Below are 18,384 nucleotides of genomic sequence, written 5' to 3'. Positions count from 1 at the left end.
CAGCTGTGAGCATCCTGTATTGCCAGCGTCCATCACTGAGGAGAGGATTTCATTTTGGAACTCATTGGCAAGGGCAGACAGACAGACAGACAGCATTAACACATGGCCATTAAATCAGAAAATGGAAAAGCAACCATTTTCCAGCCACGGCAAAAGTAGCCTTAGCATGTGGAAAAAACCCTGTGTAAGGGCGCACTAAGGTCACTTTTTGTCATAGCTTACTAAAAGGACCCTCCTAAGATTCTTTAACAATACAAAATAAATTTTTTATTACTTTATTAACCTCATAGATAGATGACTATCAACTTCTACCCCTAGGATCCAAGGTGAAAAATCTAGTTTAAAAATATATTATCTTCAATAGAGAGAAAATGATTGATCCCTTGTGTATCAAGTGATCCTATCCACAAAAACTTTGTTCTTTCTTTGTTTAATTTCAGTTTATGAGAAGAAATCCAAGTTTCTATCAACTCCTAACGTTGTAGCCCAGTTAGCATATTGCTACTATCTTTAAATGTGGGGGGATAAAAAACACAGTCAATGCATATATGAATGATTTCTCATTGATTTTCTCAAGGGCATCTCCCAGTGATTGCCTTAAGATGTTAAATACAATGGGTGAAGATGGTGAGCCTTGAGGGACACGACAGGTCTTCCAAGACTCCCATTAAGGTCTGCATAAAAAATATTTGGTTTTGCACTTCTTTCATCTCCCCCCCCCCCCCCCCCTTAACACGTGCCTCCTGTGCTTTAACAATCTAAAGGGGGAGAGGAATCTTACAGCGGCATAATCGAAAGAGAAGGACGCCCATCTTCTGACACAAATTGGGAGATGGGTGTCCTTCTCTCAGGGTCGCCCAAATCGGCATAATCGAATGCCGATTTTGGGCGTCCTCAACTGCTTTCCGTCGCGGGGACAACAAAAGTTCACGGGGGCGTGTTGGCAGTGTACCTAAGGCGGGACGGGGGTGTGGTTAACAGATGGGCGTCCTCGGCCGATAATGGAAAAAAGAAGGCCGTCCCTGACGAGCATTTGGCCGCCTTGGTCCAATTTTTTTCATGACCAAGCCTCGAAAAGGTGCCTGAACTGACCAGATGACCACTGGAGAGAATCAGGGATCACCTCCCCTTACTCCCCCAGTGATCACCAACCCCCTCCCACCCCAAAAAAATATTTTAAAACATTTTTTCCAGCCTCTATGCCAGCCTCAAATGTCATACCCAGCTCCATCACAGCAGTATGCAGATCCATGGAGCAGTTTTTAGTGGGTGCAGTGCATTTCAGGAAGGCGGACCCAGGCCCATCCCCCCCCCCCTACCTGTTACACTTGTGGTGGTAAATGGGAGCCCTCCAAAACCCACCACAAACCCACTGTACCCACATCTAGGTGCACCCCCTTTACCTTTTAAGGGCTATAGTAGTGTTGTACAGTTGTGGGTAGTGGGTTTTGGGGGTGTTTAGGGTGTTTAGGTAAGGAAGCTATGCACCTGGGAGCAATTTGTGAAGTCCACTGCAGTGCCCCCTAGGGTGCCCGGTTGGTGTCCTGGCATGTGAGGGGGACCAGTGCACTATGAATACTGGCTCCTCCCATGACCAAATGGCTTGGATTTGGTCATTTTTGAGATGGGCATCCTCAGTTTCCATTATCGGCGAAAACCGAGGTCGCCCATCTCTAAGGACGACCATCTCAACATTTAGGTCGACCATCTCTTAGGATGACCTAAATGTTGAGATTTGGGTGTCCCTGACCATATTATCAAAACGAAAGATGGACGCCCATCTTGTTTCGATAATACAGGGCGCCCCGCCCCTTCGCGGGGATGTTCGCGGGGATGTCCTCGGAGATGGATGACCATAGAGATGGGCGTCACCGTTCGAAAATGCCCCTCTTAGCAATCTAAGACATTCCAGCCATGTGTGTTTAATTTACTGATTACAATATATTTTTCGCATCCTAAGTAACTGCATAATGCAAATTGCTCATGAAATCAATGACTCATGAAACTCAAACTGCTGTTCCTTCTCTAGGCATGATCAGACAGTTGCCACTAGCTTGTTTAGTGATGTCACAGGAAGAAGGAACTCAGCTTGCTGTTTAACCAAGCCATTGTCATTTGAATGGAAGAAACTTAATTTTCAAAGAAGCAATTAATAGCTAGTACACTGGGTAAATATGAAATAGCCTAGAAATGAAAAAAAAAATCAGGCACATGCCATGAAGTTGCCCAGTAATCTTCTTCTTCCTTTTCTTTTTTATAAAGCACTTTTATCACAAGAACAGACTCTATAGATTTATAAGTTTATACCTCACCGAGTGAGAAAGCTAGCTTTAGGAATAGCTTAATGGAATGGGCTGAGAATCAGGGGAGGTGGGTTCAAAGCCCAGTTCAGCTTCTTGGGACCCTGGGCAGAGAAATTACCTGTACATAATTCATACCATTGCTTCAGTTGTATCACAAATAGGTGGTATATCAAATGTATGACCCTTACTCTACCTGGCAACCTTACCAATATACCAGAAATGGCTGTTGCTGCTTATTCATGACCCTAGTTCCCAATTTTCCCTGTCGGCCTTCTTTTTTTGGTGAGAGAAAGTGCTTCGGTTGTTTGTGCGCAGTGCTGTGTCAGGGGACTGGGTATGCTTTGCTCCTGTAGAACATTTAGTCCTCGCACTGAAAACCATCCTATAGAAATAAATAACAAGGCCATCCATAAATCTCCAGAGTTATAAAGTATCTGTCATAGGGAAGGGGGGGGGGGGGCGGAAGACATTTGAGGGTCAGATGAAACATGAATAAAGACTAAAGCTGCACCTGAGCAAAAACACAATATTAGTCAGAACTTCCCAAACTGTGGGCTGGACAGTTGAATGGCCTGACTATGCACATAAATGGAGTGCCAGTCCAGTGCTTCAGTGGCATAGCCACAGGTGGGCCTGGGTGGGCCGGGGCCCACTCAAAACCCGCCAACTGAAGGCTTCCTCCTCCTTAGGCAACCAGCACTTTTTCACATGGCAGCCAGCACCACTTGCCAACAGCAGTTTTTGTGATTGTGTAAGCACTGAGCATATGTGGCCTGCTGGCATCATCGTCAACTCCAGACAAGTGCTGCCAGCTGCTGTTTGGAATCTTCATCTGGCAGGGTTTGGGGATCCCACCAGTTCAGGTATTTAATATTTTGGGTTTGCGGAAAGCTGGGGGGGGGGGGGGGCAAAGGGGCAGTCAGAAGAGAGCGGAGTGGAGCCGAGGAGGAGGAAATTCCATGCCCACCCACCTTGGGCTCGGGCCCACCCAAAATTGGCCATCTGGCTAAGCCCCTGCAGTGCTTGTATGCAGACGGAACCAATCAAGTGCATGCACATAAGCGGAGCATGTGATTACAGCTGGTGTGCTTAACCAAACTGATTGCCCATTAAAGTCTTTGGTAGAAAAACGGGACCAGCACTCTTTAGCACAGATGAATAGAGTATGCACTTATCCAATGTACACATAAATGGAGTTCACTGTAATACATTTTAGCACAAATCTGTATGTTGACTGCTCGATATATAAAAGGACTTGCTGCACTTTTCGAAAGCAAGATAATCTGAACAGCAGTTGAATATCCCTCTCAGTGACCAGCAATATTCCAGGAAAAGCCATTATTCAGCAATTGTTCACCTTCTGAAGGCCAAAGTAGTATTGGATTAATGAGCCTGAACATCACTACTAAACTTTTATCTCACAGCCGCTTCACTGGAGTTCACTTTCTTTATTCCAGATGCCTTCTAGTAAGGAAATAAAGAACTCCCATTTTAACAGCAGGACCTCAGTGTGTAATCTGACTTTCACCTAGTTATCACCTCTTCCACTTTATTTTTCTTGGTATTTGCTGTTAAAGCAATAATAGCAATGCAATACCAGAGTGTCTGAAATGCATGTATTACTGTTTCTACAAAAGAAGCAACTATAGATATTCAAAGATGGAGTCAGTCCAGAGGCGGCTGCTAAAATGGTCAGTGGTCTTCATCATAAAGCTTATGGGGACAAACTTAAAGATCTCAATATGAATTCTTTAGAAGAGAGGCAGGCGAGGGGAGATATGATAGAGACATTGAAATATCTATGTGGCATAAGTGCACAGGGGGCGAGTCTCTTTCAAATGAAAGGAAGCTCTGGAACTAGGGGGCAAAGGATGAAGGTGAAAAGGGATAGACTCAGAAGTAACCTGAGGAAATACTTCTTCACAGGAAGGGTGGTGAATTCTTGCAACAGCCTCCCAGTGGAAGTGGTGGAGATGAAAACAGTATCTGAATTCAAGAGAGCTTGGGACAAGTACATGGAGTCTCTAAGGGAGTGATAGGGAGAGTAGATGGCATGGATCAGGCAAACTGTGTGATGAGAAGCAAAGGTTAAAGTTAACCAGTTAATATACAGTAGAACTGCTATTTGTGTGGTCAAGCTTAACTGGTTATTTTTTACTGTATATCGCCAGCCAAGAATTAACCGGTCATCAATCTTGGAATTTGAATGCAAGAATACAATTTACTTTATTATCTCCCATTTTTTTATTTATTTATTTATTTATTGGTATATTTCATTATTTCACTACAAATTGTGAATATGCAATCGGCATTACAAACAGGAAATACATATAAGAATAAATCTCAAGGCCTATTCGTCCACAAATTAAGAAACATTTGGTTCCAAGAATCAAGAAATGTGAACAACAAAAGGTAATAAAAAAAAAAAAAAAAAAACTACCAGTTGCTACCTCGGGTTAACGGCCCTAGCCTGCTTATCTCCCATTTTGAATATTGCCTCGTATTTTATTACTCTGTACCAGAACACGCAGGAGGAGTGGTGCTATCAGTGCACGAATAGTCCATAACAGAGGCCCTAATATTTACACATGTGTTATGTGTGTAAATGTTTACACATTTGATATACCACCAAAGGCCTGCACATAGGCATCAAACACTGTACAGACAATGAATCAAAAAAAAAAAAAAAAAAGGTAGAGAAAGGAAAAAGCTAGGTAGTACCAGAGAAGGAAGTGAAGAACAGGTGGATTTTTAGAGCCTGTTTGAAGGCGGAAACTGTTGACTGGTTCTAATGTGAAGTGGTAAGTCATTTCAGAGTTTAAGGTCAAGATACCTATTCTGCCTAGGCACTATTCTGTTATTACATGGTATCTAGGATAATGCATATCTGCAAGGGACAGAGCTAGAACGGGACTCCCACTTATCCACATAACTTATGGAACCAGCTCTGTGGCTGGTATAAGTGCTTGGGCCTAAAAGCTATGTGTTCTCTGGTTATGCTAGTATTGTAGAAGGGAAAGTAGACATCTACTTTATTTTGTAGAATAGGCTTCTACCAGGATCCCTCTGGATGCCTAACTGTAGGTACCTTCTTATAGAATTGTCCAGCACAGGGGCATAGCTGCTATGGGGCCACGGGGGCCTGGGCCCCCGTAGATTTGGCCCTGGACCCCCCTACTGACAACCCTCTCAACCGCCCTTCCCACCATCAACCCACCTCACCTACCTTTGCTGGCGGGGGACCCCAACCCCCGCCAGACGGTCTTCTTCCTTCGTTTGGTTTCTGATGGTCTGACGTCCTGCATGCACGTACAACATGCAGGACGTCAGACTCACAGAAACAGAAGAAGCCTTGGGCTTCATTCTGTTTCTGTGAGTCTGACGTCCTGCACGTTGTAAGTGCGTGCAGGACGTCAGACCTTCAAAAACCAAACGAAGGAAGAAGACTTCGGCTGGCGGGGGTTGGGGTACCTGCCAGCAAAGGTAGGCGACGGCAGGCAGGGGGGGGTCGAGAGGGTCATCAGGGGAGTCAAAGTTGTTGGAGGTGGTGCTGAGGGGGGTGTCGGTGCTGGCAGCGACAGGGAGGGGGTCGGCGGCGCCAGGGGGGGCTAAAATGTGCCCCCTCACCTCGGCTCTGGACCCCCCCTACCACTGAAGTTCAGATACTCTCCTGGTCCAGCACATGCTAAAGAGGGCACTGAGTCAAACAATATAAATATTCTTAAGGAAACCGACAGCAATGTGGAATCTTTCTAGAAAGAAATTTCGTGTGTGACGCTTCAAAGGAGTAGACTCAGGAAGAATGCAAGGGAATTTTTTTTCTCAGAAAGGTTGGTAGATGTCTGGAATACCCTACTGGAACAATGGTGGAAGCTAAAACAGTAATGGGCTTCTAAGGTTATGGGGATCTTTACTTGGCAAAAGTGAAGGAGTAGCAGACACATGACCTAGTGACATCACAGGCCTTGGAAGTAACCAAGGAATAACTTGCATAAAAAAGAATTAGAACTCTAACAGCACTGGTGTAACTATAGACACTGCAGTAACATGCCTAGAATGATAATTACAACTCTAACAGCTTATAGAGATAACTTGCATAAAGTGGCAGTTGCGACCCCAATAGCAATGTCAAGACTGCATCCGGGTCCCAGCAAAACATTGGGACAATCTGCATGCACCAGCGCCATCTACTGTGTTTACTGTGTATCTGCATAGTGTGACAGGCTGCCTCTTAACAACAAAACAAGTCCTGATAACCTCTTAAATTTATGTGGCCCAATATTCAAAAAAAGCTGAGATCCTAAATTTATGCTCTTAAGTTATGATCCTAAATTTGTGCCCTATTTTCAGTCAAACTTAAGAGCATAATTTTTCAGCTGTAAATTCTTAATTTAGGACCATAAAAGTTATGCTCATTAATGTAGGCCTATCATTCGTTTGCCTAGATTTATGAGCCTAGGGCTGAATATCAGTGCTAAGCTCCTAACTTCTTTTCCCACCCTAAATCTGCCCCTGTTATCACCCATTTTTTATGCTCCTAAATTTAAGATTTTACTGAAATTTTGAGTAAAAATGTATGCACTCAACCCTAGTAAATTTTCAAACAGCCTAATATTGGGACATAACTCTCAAATTTAGAAGCATAAAATCTTTGAATATTGGGTCCAAAGAACTTGAAATTGCTTCATCTCACATTTATCGTGTGCACAGTTATTCAGCCATACTAATTCCCATCTTTTCACCATGGCTTTGCTTATTTTTATGTTTTAGGCCTTTCGATTTTTACTAAGGTGTTTTGAATTGCTTTGTGTTTACATCTTCAATAAAACCTTGAGTCAGTTGCTTTCAGTTTTGTGCTTTTAACAGTTAGGAACATAGGAGAGGAGTGGAAGCTTGGAAATTAAGTTTCTCCTAGAGAGGGAGAGCGAAAGAAAGAGTCATTGCCAATTCGTGGATTCTCCTCTTCCATCTGCCAGTTGTAGTCATAGGAGAGTAGAGATGCCAAGTCTCACTCATTAGGAGTGAGTCACACTCATTTGAAAGCTTTCTAACTCTCACACTCTTTGAGCCCTATTTCTCACCCATCAGAGCTTCAGTACCAGTGCACTGATTGATCACTACTTTTGTGAGAGGGAAGCCTTAGAGGCCTTTTTACTAAGCTGCAGTAAAAAGAGCCCTGTGCTAGCGGCTTCAGCAGTTTTTGCCCCGCACCGGGACCCCTTTTACCACAATGGGAGAAAAGGCCAAAAAAAAGAAATGACCATGCAGTAAGTTCACATTTGCCATGCAGCCATTTTGGGGTGGGAAGCACTTACCTCCACCCATTGAGGTTCCGGTGCTAACCCGACGGTACCAATTACCACCGGGTAACCCCTGCGCTAGAAAATCAAACCTGATTTTCTGTAGCACCAGAAATGGCGCACACTATGGGCAGAACTACTGCTGGTGCCCGTGTCAGGCCTGCGGTAGTTCCGGTTTGGTGTGCGGCAAACCCGTTGCCATGCACCAACCCTTTAGTAAAAGGGCCCCTTAGAGAAGTAAACCAAATGGTCCAATCAGTAAGAAGAAATCTGAGCACACCTTCCTACCTACTGCTTCCCCTTGCCTTGTCCCCTTTTCTCTTACTTGTAAGAACATATGCGCTGAAACTTCTAACTACTGGGTGGAAGACAATTTTCAGCTCAAAATATTTACCCAAATTGCTCGCCACTTTGTCTGACTTCTTTCAGATGCTCCAAAGTAAATCCAGTGTCATTTAATGCTGCTTTGATTCATGTGCAAAGCAATACTAGACTTAAATCATTCTAGATTTATACCCTGGATGTATCGTCTGAAAAATCTCACTCTTTGGACTTCAATCACAGTCCTTGGTGTGGTAAATCTCACTCTTTGGAATGGTTCCCCCCCCCCCCCCCCCCCCCCCCATCTCTGGGAGAGTGTTTATTAATTTTTACTGCTTCTCCTGTTCAGCTTCTCCTTTATGCTTTAATGTCCATATAACTTTTCATTTTACAACACTTTCTAAATCTAGACCATCAAAGGCTTTGCATGAGATCTGCTTATTAAGAGTGTTTCCCTTCTGCTGATTTTTATTACAATAGTCTTGTTAAAGACAACATTGCTTGTTAATGCTGAGAGACCGAGACAGCAGAAGGGAGGGAGAGGTTAGGTGATGTAGGGGAGGTCAGGTAGCCACAGGGATGAGGGAGAGGACAGGCAGTGGAGAGATATGGGAGAGAGCAGGAACAGAGGTATGAAAGAAGGAACAGGAACAGAGAAGGAAGAAAGGGGAGAGTTCAGTGGATGCTTACAGGGAAGGGAGGGAAAGGACAGAAAGGACCACATCAGGGAGAGGCATAGTAATCATATTGCCAAAAAGCATCGTATTGCTATCTCCCCCTGAATCAGCCAATAATTATTTACTTTGCAATATATCACGTCTAAAATATTAACCAATTAATGGTTGGCACAACTGCAACATTTGTGCAAATGTTACTGCGTGTGGTGAACATGTAGTTTTTTTTTTTTTGATCGACTGCAGTAAGGATATTATACGAGTGATGCTATCATAGACATGCTTGACAATTTTCATGCATAAGCATTTTGGCTAATCTGAATGTCAAAGAGTCAAGAATGCAAGAAAGCTTGGGGGAGGGGAGTGAAGAAGAGGAGGGTTATTGGGGGTTAAATGTGATTGTTTCCTGGATCTAAATCAAATGCATCCCATCCAAAAACAAACCTGAAGAAATCCAGAGATAAGGTAAAATAATCCAAAACTTGTTATGTTGACGTTGTAGTTACAGGCAACAGTTCTCAAGCCAAGCCACATACCACAAGTTACTTCAGAGATGTGAGAGTTTTGTTTTAATGGGTTGTCAGTGCTTCCTTTAAACGTGGAAATGTAGTCAAACAGTTGGATTCTGTACCGAGGTATGTGCCAGTCATACTGATTGGTAAATCTTTATCTTCTTTGAAGTGTCCTTGAATGTAACTCATCTTCAGCTACTACTGGAAAAGATGTGAAGCTAAATCTAGATAAATAATAATAATGGAATAAGCAAGCTGTATCGAAGACCTAGAGGCATATTTTCAAAGCACTTTGGGAGGCTAAGTTCCATAGGTTTCTATGGAACTTTGGGAGGCTAAGTGCTTTGAAAATGAGCCTCTTAGTCTTTTAAAAAACTTTCCCTAAGTATGCTAGAATTTTTTGTCTTATACAAGTACATAAGCATCGCCATGCCGGGACAGACCAAGGGTCCATCGAGCCCAGCACCCTGTCTCCGACAGTGGCCAAAAGAATAAACAATTTGTCCCGCCCATCCCAGAAATAGTGGATTATTCCCATGTCCATTCAATAACATTCTATGGCGTTTTCCTCCAGGAAGCCGTCCAACCCTTTTTTAAAGTCCGCTATCCTGCTTATAATCGAACGAGAAAAACGCCCAAGTTCCGACCTAAATCGGGAGATGGACGTTTATCTCACAAAAACGAATAAAGCGGTATAATCGAAAGCCGATTTTTGGACGTTTTCAACTGCACTCCGTCGCGGATGCGGACAAAGTTGATGGGGGCGTGTCAGAGGTGTGGCGAAGGCGGAACTGGGGCGTGGTTATCTGCCGAACAAAGATGGGCACATTTCACCGATAATGGGAAAAAAGTATGCGTTTTTAGCTAGAATTTAGGACACTTTTCCTGGACCCTGTTTTTTCACGAATAAGGCCCCAAAAAGTGCCCTAAATGACCAGATGACCACTGGAGGGAATCGGGGATGACCTCCCCTGACTCCCCCAGTGGTCACTAACCCCCTCCCACCACAAAAAAATGATGTTTCACAAATTTTTATTTTCACCCTCAAATGTCATACCCAGCTCCCTGGCAGCAGTATGCAGGTCACTGGAGGAGTTGATAGGGGGTGCAGTGGACTTCAGGCAGGTGGACCCAGGCCCATCCCCCCTACCTGTTACAATTGTGCTGCTTAATGCTTATTAGTCGTCCAACCCCCCCAAACCCACTGTACCCACATGTAGGTGCCCCCCTTCACCCCTTAGGGCTACAGTAATGGTGTAGACTTGTGGGCAGTGGGTTTTGAGGGGGATTTGGGGGGCTCAACACACAAGGGAAGGGTGCTATGCACCTGGGAGCTCTTTTACCTGTTTTTTTGGTTTTGTAAAAGTGCCCCCTAGGGTGCCCGGTTGATGTCCTGGCATGTGAGGGGGACCAGTGCACTACGAATCCTGGCCCCTCCCACGAATAAATGTCTTGGATTTATTCGTTTTTGAGCTGGGCGCTTTCATTTTCCATTATCGCTGAAAAACAAAAACGCCCAGCTCACACATTGTTGAATAAAACATGGGCGTCTATTTTTTCCCAAAATACGGTTCGGTCCGCCCCTTCACGGACCCGTTCTCGGAGATAAACGCCCATGGAGATAGGCGTTTTCGTTCAATTATGCCCCTCCATGTCAACCGCCTTAACCACTTTTTCCGGCAATGAATTCCAGAGTCTAAGTATGTGTTGTGTGAAGAAACATTTCCTCCGATTCGTTTTAAATTTACTACACTGCAGCTTCATCGCATGCCCCCTTGTCCTAGTATTTTTGGAAAGCGTAAACAGATGCTCCACATCGACCCGTTCTATTCCACTCATTATTTTATAGACCTCTATCATATCTCCCCTCAGCCGCCTTTTCTCAAAGCTGAAGATCCCCAGCCTCTTCAGCCTTTCCTCATAGGGAAGTCAGCCCATCCCCTGTATCATCTTTGTTGCCCTTCTCTGCACCTTTTCTAATTCCACTATATCTTTTTTGAGGTGCGGCGACCAGAATTAAACACAATACTCGAGGTGCGGTTGCACCATGGAGCGATACAATGTCAGAATAATATCCTCATTTTTGTTTTCCATCCCTTTCCTAATAATACCCAACATTCTATTTGTTTCCTAGCCGCAGCAGCAAATTGAGCAAAAAGGTTTCAACGTATCATCAACGATGACACCTAGATCCCTTTCTTGGTCCGTGACTCCTAACTCTGAACCCTGCATGACTATATGCATAGCTATAGTTTGGGTTCCTCTTTCCCACATGCATCACTTTGCACTTGTTCACATTAAACGTCATCTGCCATTTCGATGCCCAGTCTCCCAGTCTCTTAAGGTCATCTTGTAATTTTTCACAATCTTCTCGCAATTTGACGACTTTGAATAACTTTGTGTCATCAGAATATTTGATTACCTCACTAGTTACCCCCATCTCTAGGTCATTTATGAATATGTTAAAAAGCAGAGATCCCAGCACAGATCCCTGAGGGACCCCACTAACTACCCTTCTCCATTGCGAATATTGACCTTTTAACTCTCTGTTTCCCATCTTTCAACCAGTTTTTAATCCACAGTAAGACACTACCTCCGATCCCATGTCCCTCTAATTTCCTCTGTAGTCTTTCATGAGGGACTTTATCAAACGCCTTCTGAAAATCTAGATACACAATATCAACCGGCTCACCTTTGTCCACCTGTTTGTTTACCCCTTCAAAGAAATGCAGCAGATTGGTGAGGCAAGACTATAACATATGTTTTCTTATTTTTGTAAAAAAAAAAAAATAATACTTTTTATTGTGAGAAAGGAGAAAGTAACTGAGTCAATTTTTGAAACTAGTTATCCAAATAACAAGTGCTGCTAATCGGACCAGTGGTGCTGACTAGGGCTATCCTGTGAAATTCAGCAGCAGCAGTATCCGGATTGTGCCGCCGATTATCTGACAGGCCATCTCGGCATGATCCAGATAGTGCCAGGGAAGAACATGGGCACTCCTGGGATTTTTCCAAACAAGAGGACTGAATATCGCTGCTATTCGGATACTGCAGCCGGTGACCACTGGATCTGGATATACAGTGCCAGCCACTATCCAAAAACCGCGCTATCTGAATTATTTTTACCGACTGCTGCCAGCATCTTAAAAAACCACTGGCCACAGTGTCTTAATATTGACCCAAATCATTTTTGAAAATTAATTACTTCTCACCACTACTTTTTGTCATTTTTTCCCTTGCTAACTGCTTGAAAAGTTAAATGCCCAAAATGCGGTTACTGGTGCCATACTGTTTCTCCCCCCTACTTCCACTTTCTCTTTAGAGACCCTGCAGTAATTGTCAGATAATCCCCAGCAGGGAGTTATGCATCAAAACAACTTGAAAAAGGCCAGCTTATTTCAGTATCCAATCTGTCTTTTCCATTTTCTTTCCAAGTTATGCTTGCTGCCTCTGTATTCTGCTGCTTTATGCCATACACGGAAAATATAAATCAAGGTTGCTGCTAGAATGCAAATATTTTGTTTGCTATGTAAGTGAAAATCATATTTTTGACCATAGCATTAAATCTTGTCTTCTCTGTTGGAATATAATAGCTTCTAGTGTATTAGCATTTATGTCCAGATGGTAAGAAATTAAAAGGCGGCCTTTTACTAAGCTGTGGTAGTGTTTTTAGCTTGCGAAATCAGCTGACAGTAAATGCCAAGACACCCATTATATTCCTATGTGCATCTCAACAATTACCGCCCGCTGATTTCTACCGCAACCTAAAAAAGCTATCGCGGCTTAGTAAAAGGACCCCTAACACATAATTTGGAAGCAGTATAATATTAATATGAAATGCAGAGATAACCAGTTCCCTTGTACATTCCAGGGGTTTGCAGGGTTTAGTATTTAGACTAATGGACCTGGGAAACAGAAGAAGTAGTTACAGATTCAACTTTTGACACTGATACTTCTGACCTTGGGCAAATCACATTGGGTGGAATTCAGAAAATGGATGATCCACAGTAAGCTATTATTCTGTAAAGGACATTCTGCATATGGTGGACAAATTAGGTCTTATTTGATCATTTTCTTCCATTATTCCTTCCCACTATTCCAGAACCTGTGAAATAGTTGTGTCCATCAACCAGCAGGTGGAGATAGAAAGCTGAAAACTGAGCAGAAACATATCTCTCTTGGCACTCAGTCCAGCTCCTCAGTATTTTCTATCTCCAGCAGGTGGATGGACACACTATTCAGCCTCTGGTCCTGAGTGTTTTGTTCCTGGTCCTGGTCCAGTTGGTCAACTGGACACCAGATGAGCTTTGCAGGTGGCTTGAGTCTGCAGAACCATATCTGGAGATCTTCAGATCCCTGTCTCTGGTGTCCCATGAATTTACTTCTTCCTTTCCTTCACCTCACCCCTGGTTCTTGTGGAGCTCTCCTTTCCCACAACAACCTTAAAAAAAGAGGAAAAGAAAGAAAGAGGTACACTGGAGAGCATGGGACAGAGTATGAGTCCTGATTCTGTCTCATCTGTGATAAGACTTATAGAGACTGTGAGCTTGGGGGGGTTCAGCCGTCAGTGGTAGGTCAGATTAAAGTCTGACTCAGAACCCCTTGGAGGGCTGCAAGTTCTACTTGGTGCAGTGGAGGGATCCTGACTCAACGCTTGGCATGGGCATAGTTTGACTGCTTCATTTGGGTGGGGGAAGGTGGGGACAAAGGGTGAGGCTTGACAAATTAGCATATTAATTTGCATACATACATCTCATATGTATTTATTATGGTTATTCAAAAATCACATAATAATCAAGAAATGGCAGCAACTGTCCACAAATCAAAGTTAACACTTTAACAACAGAATGGACAGGACAGATCCAATAATTGAAGTAAAAAGATTGAAGGAAAAATTAGAGGAAAAGACCTCAGATATCACTTTAGATCTTATGTAAAACCCAAAGTATAATGGGCCGAAAAATTGGTCTTGTTGTGACAATTCAATCACTTTTTAATATGCATAACTTGATATTTCAATCAAACAACAACTGCACAAGAGCCATAGGCAAAATAGAGTGGCACAATTGATTGACTAAAATATCAAGTTAGGTATATTAAGAAGTACACAGATACAAGAATTAATAAACACAAGGATAAATTATTGCACACTTGCACACTGAGGTTTTTGATGAGTGATTGAATTGTCACAATAAGATCAATTTTTGGCCCATTATATTTTGGATTTTACTTAAGGTCCAAAGCGATATCAGAGGTTTTTTCCTTCATTTTTAAAACACTGAATCTGAAGCCAGCATATCAAAACAGTGGAGATATATATATTGTTTTTAACCATGGGAAATTTCTCTCATTATGCCCCCTGTCACATTCACATAAATTAGCAAGAGGAGAGTGCGCTTTCCCTTTCCTCTTACCTAGGCCTGACACCATCACCCACCCATCTTCTCCTTCTTCAAATCCCAGTTCTTTTTTCCTCCTTCCTTACCAGAACTTCCCCATACCATGCACATGGATAGAAAAACATAGCCCCCCCCCCCCAACAGGCAGCACTTTTCTCCAGGGGCCATCCACAGGCAGCACTTTATCATCCCCCCCCCCTCTCTTTACAGGCAACACTTTTTTTACTAGCCCTCCTCCCCCAGAGGGAACACTTACCCCCTCCCTGGCATAACTTTTTTCCTCTTGGTCCTGCACTTACCCCCAGGGGCAACTCATGGCAATCTGCTGCCTGAGGCAACGGATGAGGTGGCACCCCCCCCCCCCCCAAAGCACCCAAAAGAGAAGACCCCTGAAAACTCTGATCAGGAAGGAGGGTGAAGAGGTCCCCTCACACTAAACACTAGTTAGGCAGTTGCCTCAAGAAAAAAAGAATGTGGACCAAAATCATGGCAAACCAGTAGGTTCTGGCAGTGGCGTAGCTAGGTGGGGCGCCAGGGAGCGGCCACTCCCCCAAACGGAGTTCTGCAGGCACCTATTTTTTTTTCATCCTGTTGCACTGAAAATGTGTGCCGGTGGAAGTCTGCTCTCGCTCCCCCGGCACCATCAACCTGGCTCTCCACTTCTGGGTTCTGGATAGTCTTACAGAAGGTTACAAGTTGGAGTTCCCCCGCCTAGTTGCTCCTCTCTTCTTGCAGTCTCTTTGTCGAAAGGGAAACCAAAGCAGTTGAGGTTCAGACCACTATAGATCATTTGCTGGTGCTCCGGGCCATTGTTCCAGTTCCCCAGGCTGAACAGGGACAAGGCTGATATTCCATCTACTTCATTGTTCCAAGGAAGAAAGGAACCTTTTGTCCAGTCTTAGATCTCAAAGGTCTAAACCGCTGCCTCCAAGTGTCTCGCTTTTGCATGAAAATGCTAAGGGCAGTCATAGCCTCGGTTCAAGAAAGAAAATTTCTCACTGCCCTCAGTCTCAAGGAGGCATACTTGCATATATTCATATGGCCGTCATATCAAAGATTTCTATGTTTTGCGGTGCTGAGCCATCACTTCCAGTTCATGGCTTTGCTCTTCTGTCTCACCATTGCACCAAGAACATTTACCAAGGTTATGGTGGTGGTGGCGGCCTTTCTTCAGCGCCAGGGAATCATAATTCATCCGTATCTCAACAATTGGCTCATTCATGTTTTGTCCTATTCAGCAGCTGTTGGGTTGGGTGATCAGTTCCAAGAAGAGCAGAATAACTCCATTACAGACGCTGGAGTATCTAGGCATTCTATTTGACACAGCAAGGGAGATGATCTTTCTCAAGGAAGGCAGGAGGTCAAAGCAGGTTCAACAGATTTGTCTTCTCCTCAGTCATGGCAGTCATTCCATATATGGTACAACCCTAAATTTCTCAGTAACCATAATACTATTTACTGGTATTTTTGGAACTCTTTGGAATCAACTCACTGGATCATCTTATGCATAAACAATTTTATAACTTTGATGAACTGTCTCTAAAATACAAGTTGCCTTCTTCGCTATATTTCAACTGGTTGTGACTTACCCAGATGATCAAAAGAAGCTCACTAGAAATAAATACATTGTGAGGCGTATTCTCAAAGCACTTACTCCCCCCCCCCCCCCCCCCCACCGTTCACTAAGCCACCCTAGCACCTGCTGTACACTAATACCAACACAGTCCATTCACTTTGAAAGGACTGTGTAGGCATTGCTGTATGGCTTAGTGAACAGGGGGATTAGACTTACAAAGTTACGTGGAGGGGCATAATCGAAAGGGACGGTCAAGATTTGCTGAGAACGTCTTCGCAAAACGTCCCGGTGGAGGAGCGGGGAAACCCGTATTATCGAAACAAGATGGACGCCCATCTTTTGTTTCGATAATACTGTCGGGGGGACACAAATCTTGACATTTAGGTCGTCCTTAGAGATGGTCATCCCTAGACTTGGTTGTTTCTGATTTTCGGTGATAATGGAAACCAAGGACGCCCATCTCAGAAACGACCGAATGCAAGCCCTTTGGTCATGGAAGGAGCCAGCATTCGTAGTGCACTGGTCCCCCTCACATACCAGGACACCAACTGGGCACCATAGGGGGCACTGCAGTGGACTTCAGAAATTGCTCCCAGGTACATAGCTCCCTTACCTTGTGTGCTGAACCCCCAACCCCCACCCCCAAAACCCACTCCCCACAACTGTACACCACTACCATAGCCCTTACGGTTGAAGGAGGAACCTAGATGTGGGTACAGTGGGTTTGTGGTGGGTTTTGGAGGGCTCCTATTTACCACCACAAGTGTAATAGGTAGGGGGGGATGGGCCTGGGTCCACCTGCCTGAAGTGCACTACACCCACTAAAACTGCTCCAGGGACCTGCATACTGCTGTCATGGACTTGAGTATGGCATTTGAGGCTGGCATAGAGGCTGGCACAAAATATTTGTAAAGATGTTTTTTGAGGGTGGGAGGGGGTTAGTGACCACTGGGGGAGTAAGGGGAGGTGATCCCCAATTCTCTCCAGTGGTCATCTGGTCAGTTCAGGCACCTTTTTGTGGCTTGGTCTTAAGAAAAAAAGGGACCAGGTAAAGCCGTCCAAGTGCTCGTCAGGGACGCCCTTTTTTTCCATTATGGTTCGAGGACGCCCATGTGTTAGGCACGCCCAAGTCCCGCCTTAGCTACACCTCCTACACCCCTCCCCCCCCCCCCCCCCCCCCCCCCCCGTGAACTTTGGTCATCCCTGCGACGGAAAGCAGTTGGGGACGCCCAAAATCGGCTTTCGATTATGCTGATTGGGTGACTCTGTGAGAACGACGCCCATCTTACGATTTGTGTCGAAAGATGGGTGTCCTCTTTCGAAAATGAGCCTGATAGTAACCTACAGAACTTTGTAAATCTAAGTGCTTTGAAAATGAGCCCCTACGTGACACATTTTCTATATGTGTCCTTAGTACAAAGCTGATGACTGAAAAAAAATTATCTCATCTATCTACAAACTGATAAATCATTCTATATTCAACTTAGACAATAGATTGATTTCCCATTGGACTACAGAACTGAATTTAACAACATATTCAATACCATGGGAACACTTTCGGACCAGAATTTCCAGTCCAACACAGTCAGCCAGCTTGCTCCAATCTATGTACTTTTTAGCTCATAGAGCTTTATGGATTCCAGAACGGAAATATAAAGCAAAATTTACATGTTAATAATCTTTGCTGTCATTGTAACTCTTCAGCTGGAGCTTTACAACATTTTTTGTAATAATTCTTCAATCACTGCATCCTGATCTTAACTTAGAAAATTATCACAATAATTTACTGAACTTACTTCTTTCAATTGCTCTTCAAATGTTTTTAGGATCATGGAATAACGCAACCGCTTTAAATGAAACATTTTGGTAGCATTCTATATGCCTTGTATATAAATATGAACTTAAAGCATTGAAAAAAACCAGTAGGGTCTGCAAGATAACATCTATATAGAAACCTCTGGAACAATATTTAGAAATGAGTATGAATATTCCATCATTGCATTTTTGTCATTGTCATCATTTTATCCTTCACTATTTTCTCTTTTCCATTTGGTTTACTTTTTATTTTTCTAATCATGTCATTATTCATTCTCATTGTTCACCGCATTACTGAATTGACATGGCTAATTGTTATTTCCAGGAAGGTAATTATTTTCATTGTTCTGATTATATTGGCTAATTCAGCCACTGTTCTCTTTATTTGAAAATTCAATAAAAATTGTTTGAAGTAATCATGAATGACTGTAACCTGCACTGTCCATTGAGCAGACTGGATGAACTGTTCAGGTCTTTATCGGCT

This window comes from Microcaecilia unicolor, chromosome 8 (assembly GCF_901765095.1).
Source record: "Microcaecilia unicolor chromosome 8, aMicUni1.1, whole genome shotgun sequence".
Taxonomy (NCBI): Eukaryota; Metazoa; Chordata; class Amphibia; order Gymnophiona; family Siphonopidae; genus Microcaecilia; species Microcaecilia unicolor.
Note: the sequence above shows the minus strand (reverse complement) of the source record.